General features: G+C 35.9%; 1 long non-coding RNA gene across 1 annotated transcript; it reads right to left on the reverse strand.

Moving 5' to 3' along the window:
* Positions 1–2978: 2978 nt before the first annotated feature.
* LOC115926115 lies at positions 2979–6810 on the reverse strand. The gene is made up of 5 exons (XR_004064974.1): positions 6494–6810; positions 5344–5556; positions 4647–4828; positions 3519–3674; positions 2979–3082 (listed from the first exon to the last, which is right to left on the reverse strand). It is a non-coding gene; the product is annotated as an uncharacterized LOC115926115 (long non-coding RNA).
* Positions 6811–9643: the final 2833 nt, after the last annotated feature.

Consider the following 9643-nt stretch of genomic DNA (forward strand, 5'->3'; position numbering starts at 1 on the left):
ATGTGTGATAAGAGTTGAATTTTTTCTTTCATATGCACTCAATATTACAGCAAGAAACGAAATACTTTTGGTATCATTGGGTATCATTCATGGTCAAATACGTATGCCGGTTCGTAAAATTACTCGTATGCGCATTTTGCATAGAGCGCGTAGTTAAGAAAAATTTTACGAACCGGCACGCGTTGATCCTGTGCCGGTTCGTAAAACTTGCGCCTTGTGTAGCTGCGCGCACTGATGAGTTTTACGAACCGGCATATGAGTTTGATGGTGCATTAAAATGACATTCTCAATACGAATTGTCACGAGGATAATTCAATCTTTTTCCTATACCGCATCACACGTTTAGCATAATCTTTGATATCTCACTTGAACCTGTATTTATATTTTGTTTACTTTTTTTTTTCTCTTGATTTTTTCATTTGTTTCCAATATTCTACCCCTTCTCTCTCTCTCTATTTCGCATTAAGTATCCCGTATTTTCCTCTTTAAAAGAAAATTATATCTGAGTGGTTCTCTTCTGAATTCTATCATGTTGGCCTACTAGTCATATAAACGATTAACGTTTGTAACATATACTATATGATTCGTAGATTTACGTTACCATAGTATCAGGACAATTTCCCCCTGGACAATCACCCCCTGAAAATTACCTCTCCGGGAAACTACCCTCCCCCCCCCCCCCCGACATACATGAAAAATCACCCTCTATTATTAGGACAATTACCCCAGTTCATTAAAGGGGAAGTCGACCCTGATAATAAGTTGGTTTTTTAATAAAACCAGATTTGTTTTCTCTCGGGGGTTAATCGTCCTGTGTGGGGGGGGGGGGTATTGTCCAAGAGGAGTAATTTTCAGGGAGGGGTGTTGTTTGATGTTATACCTTCATGGTTTATCAAGTAATTTCCCCAACTCTTATCACAAAATGTCCACATCTTGGGCAGATACTCAATACTGCAATCCCTCTCTCTTCACACATGCTCTCTCTTCATTCCAATCTCTCTCTATCTTATATAACCTTTTACATATTCCTATCTCAGTCATATCCCTCTTTACCTCAAGGAAAGTAGAATTTAAATTCAGAGAGGTACATTGTATCTAATTTACATATTATCATATTATTTTCAAGGTACCATAATGTGGGGCACGGTGTAGTTATATATTTTCCTGTTACAGTAAAGAGAAAATTCGCTCTTTGAAATTCATGGTTTTAATTGATAATATACATATAATCCTCATTTTGAGCAAAGAAATGATTAATTGTTTGTACAACAATTAAATGTAACCATTATAAAATGCTGCATAGTTGTTACAAAACACGATTGTAGCAAAACTACAAGAGGCATGCTAACAATCTACAAATCGGCGTAAAATTAAGCACAATATATTTGCACAATACAATAATATGTTCATCCTATTACATGTATTTCAATTTTTATTACAATTTATACTAAATGCATACGTGTGCACATCTGGGGGTGTCAAAAATGTCCATGGATTTGCATTAATATAAAGACATTTTATTTACTCAATTATAACATTTGATGGAATTATGAAGCCAAAATGAGGTTCATGGACAAGTTGAAAACATTGGCAAATTTCAACAAGTTTCTTAATTAGTACAAATACGCCACAGAAAAGATGATTCTTGAAGACTTAGAAATGATGCATACAAATAGTACACATTACCCATATTCTTTAAATGTTGCAATGAATATGAATATTGTAATTTTGAGATGCAGCTAACATCTACTTACTCCATATGACAGCTCATATATTTTTCATGCATAATTGACTACATTTCTTGCAGTATATGCACAAGGAATCTGCAGCATAATACTATTTTTAGAACAGGAAATAACTTTTTCAGATAACACAAGCAAAGCGTACTTTCACATGAAATCTACTCTCAATTTAATTTATCTATAACTAAGCTAGATTACTCATTACTAAAGAAACAGCATCAACAATGAACTGGATCAGAGAAGGTGATTATCCAGTGCCCTTCCTGATCAGTTTAGAAAGACATATCAGATATATTTTAGAAATTCTTCAGATGATATGCCAAACACTAAAAGCTCAAATGGGAATAGAATATACATTCAGAGTATTTCAGATATAATTAAACCAACTTGTTAATATTAATTACATGAGTTTATTGCTCCCCAATGAAATATTGGTGTAGATCAGTCACTTGAAAGACAATTGATGATTAGAAGTTTGCAAGGCCACTATATACATATTATGTCAACAACGCATTCTTCAACAATACATTTAAATCCCTTTAAAATTTGTCAATGAAAGCCATTTCACAAATGAACACTTCAGCCCCCATCAGAAAAGATCCACCAACATGAGAAGAGTTACTGTATGAAACTGAAAGCATTAAACAATGTAAATCTAACAAAATATATGTCCAACTAATAAAGGTAGTGGCCCTCATTCTAAAGCCTTCCAACTTCTATGTAATTTCCTCAGTAGATGATAAGTCAAATCTTAGAATACACAATCTTCCTTCCTATGATTTTTTCCTTTAGCTCTTCAATTGGCCCCCACCCAGGAAACCTCTTTAAATTATCATGTATTATACAATGTTGTAGCATGATTACTTGTTATTGTATTAAGTTGTTGAATTTAAATGACAATAAACCTATTACATTTCAAGATCCTGGTGGAGGCTTGCAAATGAAGGCTACAAAATAAACACGAAGAAGGTAATGTAATTTTCTGATAAAGTCATACTATATGTTAGGATGTTGTAGCATGAGTACTAGTTAAGTTGTTTTGGAATAACCAAGTGTAAATAACAATGTTATTTTGAACATATCTTTTACTTGTAAACCTTGGACAAATTAAAAGAATTATGTAATATATATATAGATGTATATAATTTGAGTGATTATGATTCAAATTACATGAATACAAATTCCAATATAACAGGTGAAACATCTGCTGTGCTATTACTGACCAACAGGAAGTTTTCTGTGTCAGATTCCACTTTGTGTACTTCATCCTCCAAGTCTGTATCCAACTCCATGGGTTTTGTTTCATTCTGCCTTTGGGATGTCCTCACCAGGTCCGAGAACTTTAACACAGAGAGCAAAAAAGTTTGGGAGCAGTTTAGAAAAGAATATCACATATGCAATATTCCTCATCAGTCTTGGTTTATTTATTTGGATGGTTCATTGAATTTAATAAATCTTGCTTTGGTCTGAATTACTGAATATGAGGTTGTAGCAGCCACAAACGGATATTTTTTACAAAAATATATTCTAATGAAATCAACAAAATGTGTTGAAGTTGTTGTAACACAAACATCATGATTCAACAAACTTAGAAAGTGCAGTCAAAGTTAATGCATAAATTGCAAATCCTAAGCTAATTTCTCTAAGCTGCACTGTACACTAACCAAAGGTAATAAAAATAGACATCCCCTGCAAAAAAAAAACTTAATAGAAGGACACTTTTTAAATATCACTCAATAGTTGCATTCAGGAGGTGTAAACAATCATGTAACTTACCTAAAAACCAGTGACCTGTTGTCCATGGGTTTGGGATCCCTTGGCTCTCAACTTGTTGAGCAATTATTTGTGGACCATTGTTCTAATAGCAGTCAGTGTGTGGGCTGTCAGCAAACTGTGGGCTATCCTTTTGTAGAACTGGGGCCAATCGAATCACTGGAAATAAAAAAAATAATATCATTCATTTATTTCATTTCATTGGGAGCATAAAAATACAACAGAGGAATTTTGAAATGAGACAAGAAAATATCATGGAATACTATATACAGATAAATGCATGTATGCTGGAGTAGGTACATGTGTATAGCAGCCAAAAACAAAACAAAACAACAACTTCATATCAGGCTTACCAGAATCCAAATGCATGTATAATAAATTGTGAATACAAACTGAAAGGTAGTTATACAACAATTAATAATTTGATAATCCATATTCACTTTGCAAGCAGATTCAATGTGAATGTCAAGTATTGTCAATAGAGAATTTAAAAAAAGATACATCTGGTAATTCTTTAAACTTATTTTTACCTAACTACTTGCTAAGTTCTTATTACAATATTCTAATCACTTGTGAATGTTGTTTGATCACAATTCATAGTTTCATAATAAAATCCAGACACAGTCAAACCTGCTTTAGTGACCACCTGTCTACAAAGACCACCTGTCTACAAGGACCACATTTTTTGTTTCCTTTGAAAATGGTTTCTCATTGAAACATGTACTAAAGGAACCTGTCTACAAAGACCACCTGTCTACGAAGACCACTTTTGTGTTTCCCTTGGGCGGTCGCTGTAGACAGGTTTGACTGTATTCACAAACATGTACATATAAATATATGCTTAAAATATACTAGTTGGTGTAATGAATATTACCCAAAACTATAACTTTTCTTTAACTGGAATGAAAATTGCATGATTCATATTTCAAAAACTTACCATTCTTTAGGACAATGATATCTGTCATAAAATTATACTGGAAGGTGGTAATTTCATTTATTTTCAGGTATGTATGTCAAACTTCAAAACCAATTAAAATACTCAGTATTATACACGTATCTAGTTACATTAACATTGGCTAAATGTATATCTTTGTTAGCTACAACAAAAAAATAGAATGAGGAATAACTAACCACCAATCTGTGAGCTTTAAGTTGGCTTGTCTTCAATCAAAAGGGGTCTATGTATGGGACATTACATCCTTGCTGGACCTCTGATGGGCATTTCAACTCTGTCAGGAGCATTTTTAGGCTGTCAGTCTGTGGGCAGTCAAACTTAGTATCATCGGTCATTGGGCGTGAACGTATCTGAATCACTGCAAAGCAATACATATAATATTTGAATTGATTATTCAGAATGAAACAGAAATAATGCAATAAATTAATGGACTGCATTGGAAGCATTCTACACCATAAACATATTCTAATGTTTGCTTAAATATCACTATACCCAGAAACAAATAATTTAACTTAAGTTACTATGGAGATAAACACACCTAATAATTATTTTTTTATCTGGCTGGTACTGCCTCCCCCCCCCCCCCCCTCCTCACTTCGGGGTCAAAGGGACCGCAATTGTGTTCCCAAAATCTCCGGTAAAGAACAATAGTGAATTGCATTAATTCAACCCAGTGTAATGATTGTAGCCTCTCAACATAATCCCAATTTTTAAAAAGCATATCAACTAATCTATTTTACACACTACCAGTACCCAACTGCAAACTACGAGATGTACTCAGTTTTGATAACAGCCTTTATAGAAAGTAATTTGGATGATGTGCATTAACGAGAAGAAAGTATCTGAATAGAAAAATGTATTATAATTACTAACCAAGCTCAGCTAATGGGATGTCTCCCATATCCATGGTGTGTACAAGTCCAGGTTCCGACACTGCCAACATTTTCCCCGCCACCACCTGCTGCCCTATTTCATTTTCACCTAAGTGCCTCTCCTTGGTACCGAATTCTTTCTCCTTTTGATATCAGTCAAGTTAGTAGATTTGTCCCTGTTCTACGGGACAAGGCTATCCTGGATAAACTCCATCTAATGTTTGAATAAAGGTATTTATAATAGCAATAGTTTATAAAGAAAATAAAACCTGATATTTGATAATCGTATCTCTAACACTGGCAAACCTACCAAGTGCTAGACCTGACCTGGTGAAGGCATGTGGTTCTACATGTACAATAATTTTAGTGCACTAAAGTTTAGACCCAGTCAGACTGTTGAATTATATTGTTTCAAGTCATTTCTTTCACTCTGCTCTAATTAATTGTGACCACTATGAGAGACAACACACCACAATATCCTTGTTTAGTTGCTGAAAGTGAAACAGCTTTCGATGAGTACGAGTATAGATGTACGGTAGACTCTAGACTTTATTACCGAAGATCTGCACTTTGACAAAATATGGTCATACCTAAAACCACTTATACTTATAAGGATGCAAAGAAAAGACTTACATATTTGACCAAATTATGCAGGTCTAAAGTGAATTTGAAACTAAAGTAAAGGTAAATGTGATGGTGATCTTTGGTAGATGTTGATGCAGTGTACTCACTACTCACTAGACTAGATCTAGTCACTATATATAGTGGCAGTGGTATATTTCTACAGCAACAGATACAGAACCCATCTCTGAAATCATGCCAGGTTTGCCACATCACATTAATTTAAGTTCTAAACATATACTGTAGCCCACAGATTAGTAGCAAATAAATTGGGTCTGTTGTTATTACGATAACCCCAGAATCTAATTTAATGGGTCCCGTTCATTGAGCGAAACATTTTTAAATTGTTTGCATGCACGTGCTTTGTACACTAACACAACCCGCTATATGTGGGACTGGGTTTACGAAAGAGGAAATAATCATAGGGTAATCACCAATTTAGTAGAGGTTTATTTACAATTTTATAGATAACTCAATCACGACGTGCATACATTTTCATTGAATCGAGAACAAAATAAACCTCAACTCACCAGTTCCACGCAGACTCGAAGTTTAAGCATCAGATTTCGGTGAATCCTATTCTGCTAGCAGACTAGTTATAGCTAGGCGTGCCGGTTCGTAAAATCAACAAATTCCCTTTTCGCGCGTTAACTCGAGCTTTACGAACTGGCATACAAAGCGCACATATTTTATAAAATCGAATAACTTTTTAATTAAAGCGTTTTATGACCTAAAATTTTGCAGAAAGGTTGATCATGGTAATATCATTCAGAATATGTAAAAATATTAAAATCGAAAATTGACACGAAAAACGCTTCGTATGCCGGTTCGTAAAATCAGCGACGATATGTATGTACCCTCCCCCCCCCCCCCCTCTCCCACGAAAATATATCTACATGCTGGCATTGCTGGGGGTCATAATATATCCACTGCAGGGCTAAAAAAAAAAGATTATTAATTCCAGGATGTGCAACATAACATCATTTTTTTTTTTTTATATGGGAACCATTTTTGTTGTGGATACTCTGTGGATACACTGTCGCTCATATAAATTTTCAATAATTCATTGCTTTTTAAATAATAATAATAATAATAATATTCATTTGTAAAGCGCAATAACTATGTGGATATATTCTATTGCGCTGCAAGAGCTTGTAAATGCTGTGCTATACATACTATATGAACAAGTGAGTTTTCAGTTTTGATTTAAAATTATCTAGTGATGGGGCTTTCCTTATTTCTAGTGGTAATTTATTCCATAATCTAGGGGCAGCACAGAGAAATGACCGGTCCCCGCGGGTTACTTTGGTTTTATATGGGGGTATTTGCAACATTAATGTGTCTTGTGTACTACGAAGGTTACGACCATGAGTTTGAGACTTGATATGCAACAATTCAGTAACGTAACTAGGAGTTTGACCATTTAGAGCTTTGTAGACTGGTCCCCAACATAAACAAAAAATCCAACCATGCATTATGGCTCAAGGCATGGGCACACAAAAGATTTTTTTTTTTTTATGTCGGGGACCGGGGGGGGGGGGGGGGGGGATTCAATGAATTATTGAAATTTTATTGCATTTTCTTTGTTTTTATTTTATTTGCGGAAACTGCCCCCTACCCTAGCCCCCGCTGCGTACAGTCATGGTTCAGTGGCAAAGCAATGGTCTCGTAACTGTGAGGCCCCATGATCAAAACCGTGTCGATGTGCCATATAGTGCCCTTTTGTGGGGCATTAATCCTCATTTATGACTTATAAACTCTCTTTAAAAAAAAAGTGAATTTTCACTCTATTTTCACTTTCTTGGGAGTGACGTCCGTGATCACTTGTTTAGGAGTGAAAATCGATTGATTTTAGAGTGCTCTCTAAGAAGAAAAGAATGTTCACTCTATTTTCACTACATTTTCACTCTCCAGAGGAGTGACGTCCGTGATCACTCGATTTATTTTTAGAGAGTAATTAGGGCGTAGGTCCTCTAGTTAATAAGATAGTAGCATACACATGCTTTAGCAGTCACGCAAAACAAACACTGGCAAATTATTATTCAATAAAATCTGAGAATGTATCCTATTATCTAGATCTATTAGGAATAAATCATTGTCAAAATAATTCCATAAATTGGGGTAAAAAAAGAAATATTCCAACTATATAAGCGACAGTGTATATTAACGTGTCCTCTGTCAGTGCCTATATAATATTTATTGAGTGTTGTTTTTCCAGAATTTATGTTGTAACTTGATTACTATACGACTCAGATTTACATAGAAATACACGGATTTGATATCCAGACAGACGATTTCAAACACTAATTTGAAGAAGTTTCCAAGCAAAATTTCATAATTATTTTAAGGTTTATATCGGATAATGTTATAACGGAGTAACAGACACATAATTCATAGTGGTTAGTGCTATATGATTAATATTTTTCATTAAACCCAAAGGTAAAAGAGAGGGTTTCACTTTTTAAGTGTCTGGACAAACACAGCCCTCGTCATAGTCAAGTTGGTAAACTTGGACAGGATGAATGATTTGATCATTATTTTTATGCCATTCGAAATTACGCCATCTAGTGGCGGGATGGAACGATGAAATCGGCAATCTACTTTTTGTCTTTTCTTCTGAATTGTTGTTATTATTATTATTTCACATCAATGGGCAATACAGTACTAAGAATAATTATGTAATAATTAAATATTCCAAGTAAATATTCCTGGTGATTTGGGCCTGGTCAACGGTCACGAGAGGGAGGGGGGGGGGGGGTGCATTAGCCGTGGGGCGTGGCTATGGTTGTGGGGACTTGCCGCCTACTAGTACCTGAATACCCCCCCCCCCCCTCTCCTCCATCGAATGGTGAAGGGGAAAAAAGGGAATCCCAACAAAAAGAGAGGAGAGAGAAAGAGAGAAGGAAGTGAGATCGAGGTAGAAAGAAAAAGGAGAGGAGGGGAAATGAGAGAGAGAGAGAGAGAGAGAGAGAGAATGTGATCATTTCCATTCACGTTACAAATATATTAGTATAAACATGTGCATTTTCTAAAGTCATTTAAAATAAGCGCCCCCCCCCCCCCCCCCCTGCTCATCGATCGACGTGCGACACTGTACAGTTAATTGCTTAGGGCTATGAGTTGCATTTGGGTTTCACTCACGGTTAGGTTTGAGTTAGGGTTAGGGGTCTGGGTATATTGGATCAAGGGCATATCCAGGATTTTTTTTAAGGCGGTGAATAAAAGAGGGGGAGGGGATGAACTCTCCTTTTCCCCCTCAATATCCGACCCCCCCCCCCCACCTTTGAGCAACCAACCAAAATTGTTTTACTCTTTTCTTTTTTTGCCAGGGGGGGGGGGGGCTATAGATAAAACACAGATAAATAGTGTCTTTAAAATTCTAAAACACCCCCTATTTGCCAAATGGGAGGGGGGGGGGGTTTGAACACCCAAAACATCCCGTCCGGCCCCCCTGGATACGCCAATGACCAATGGAGGGATCTGCATGTTAGTGTAATATATTGACGCAGCCAAGCCAAGTGTCGTACTACCAAATTCGGGTGACTCCTCCTTCGTACAACTTAGATCCGACTGGCTTTCTGACAAGCTTTCAATTCGGAGTCGGGATCTAGAAAAATACCCCTAAACGCGTACAACAGGATTGTTAAAAATTACCCTAATTCTTGAAAATTGACGCTTTT

This window comes from Strongylocentrotus purpuratus, unplaced genomic scaffold (assembly GCF_000002235.5).
Source record: "Strongylocentrotus purpuratus isolate Spur 01 unplaced genomic scaffold, Spur_5.0 spur5_scaffold_19, whole genome shotgun sequence".
Taxonomy (NCBI): Eukaryota; Metazoa; Echinodermata; class Echinoidea; order Camarodonta; family Strongylocentrotidae; genus Strongylocentrotus; species Strongylocentrotus purpuratus.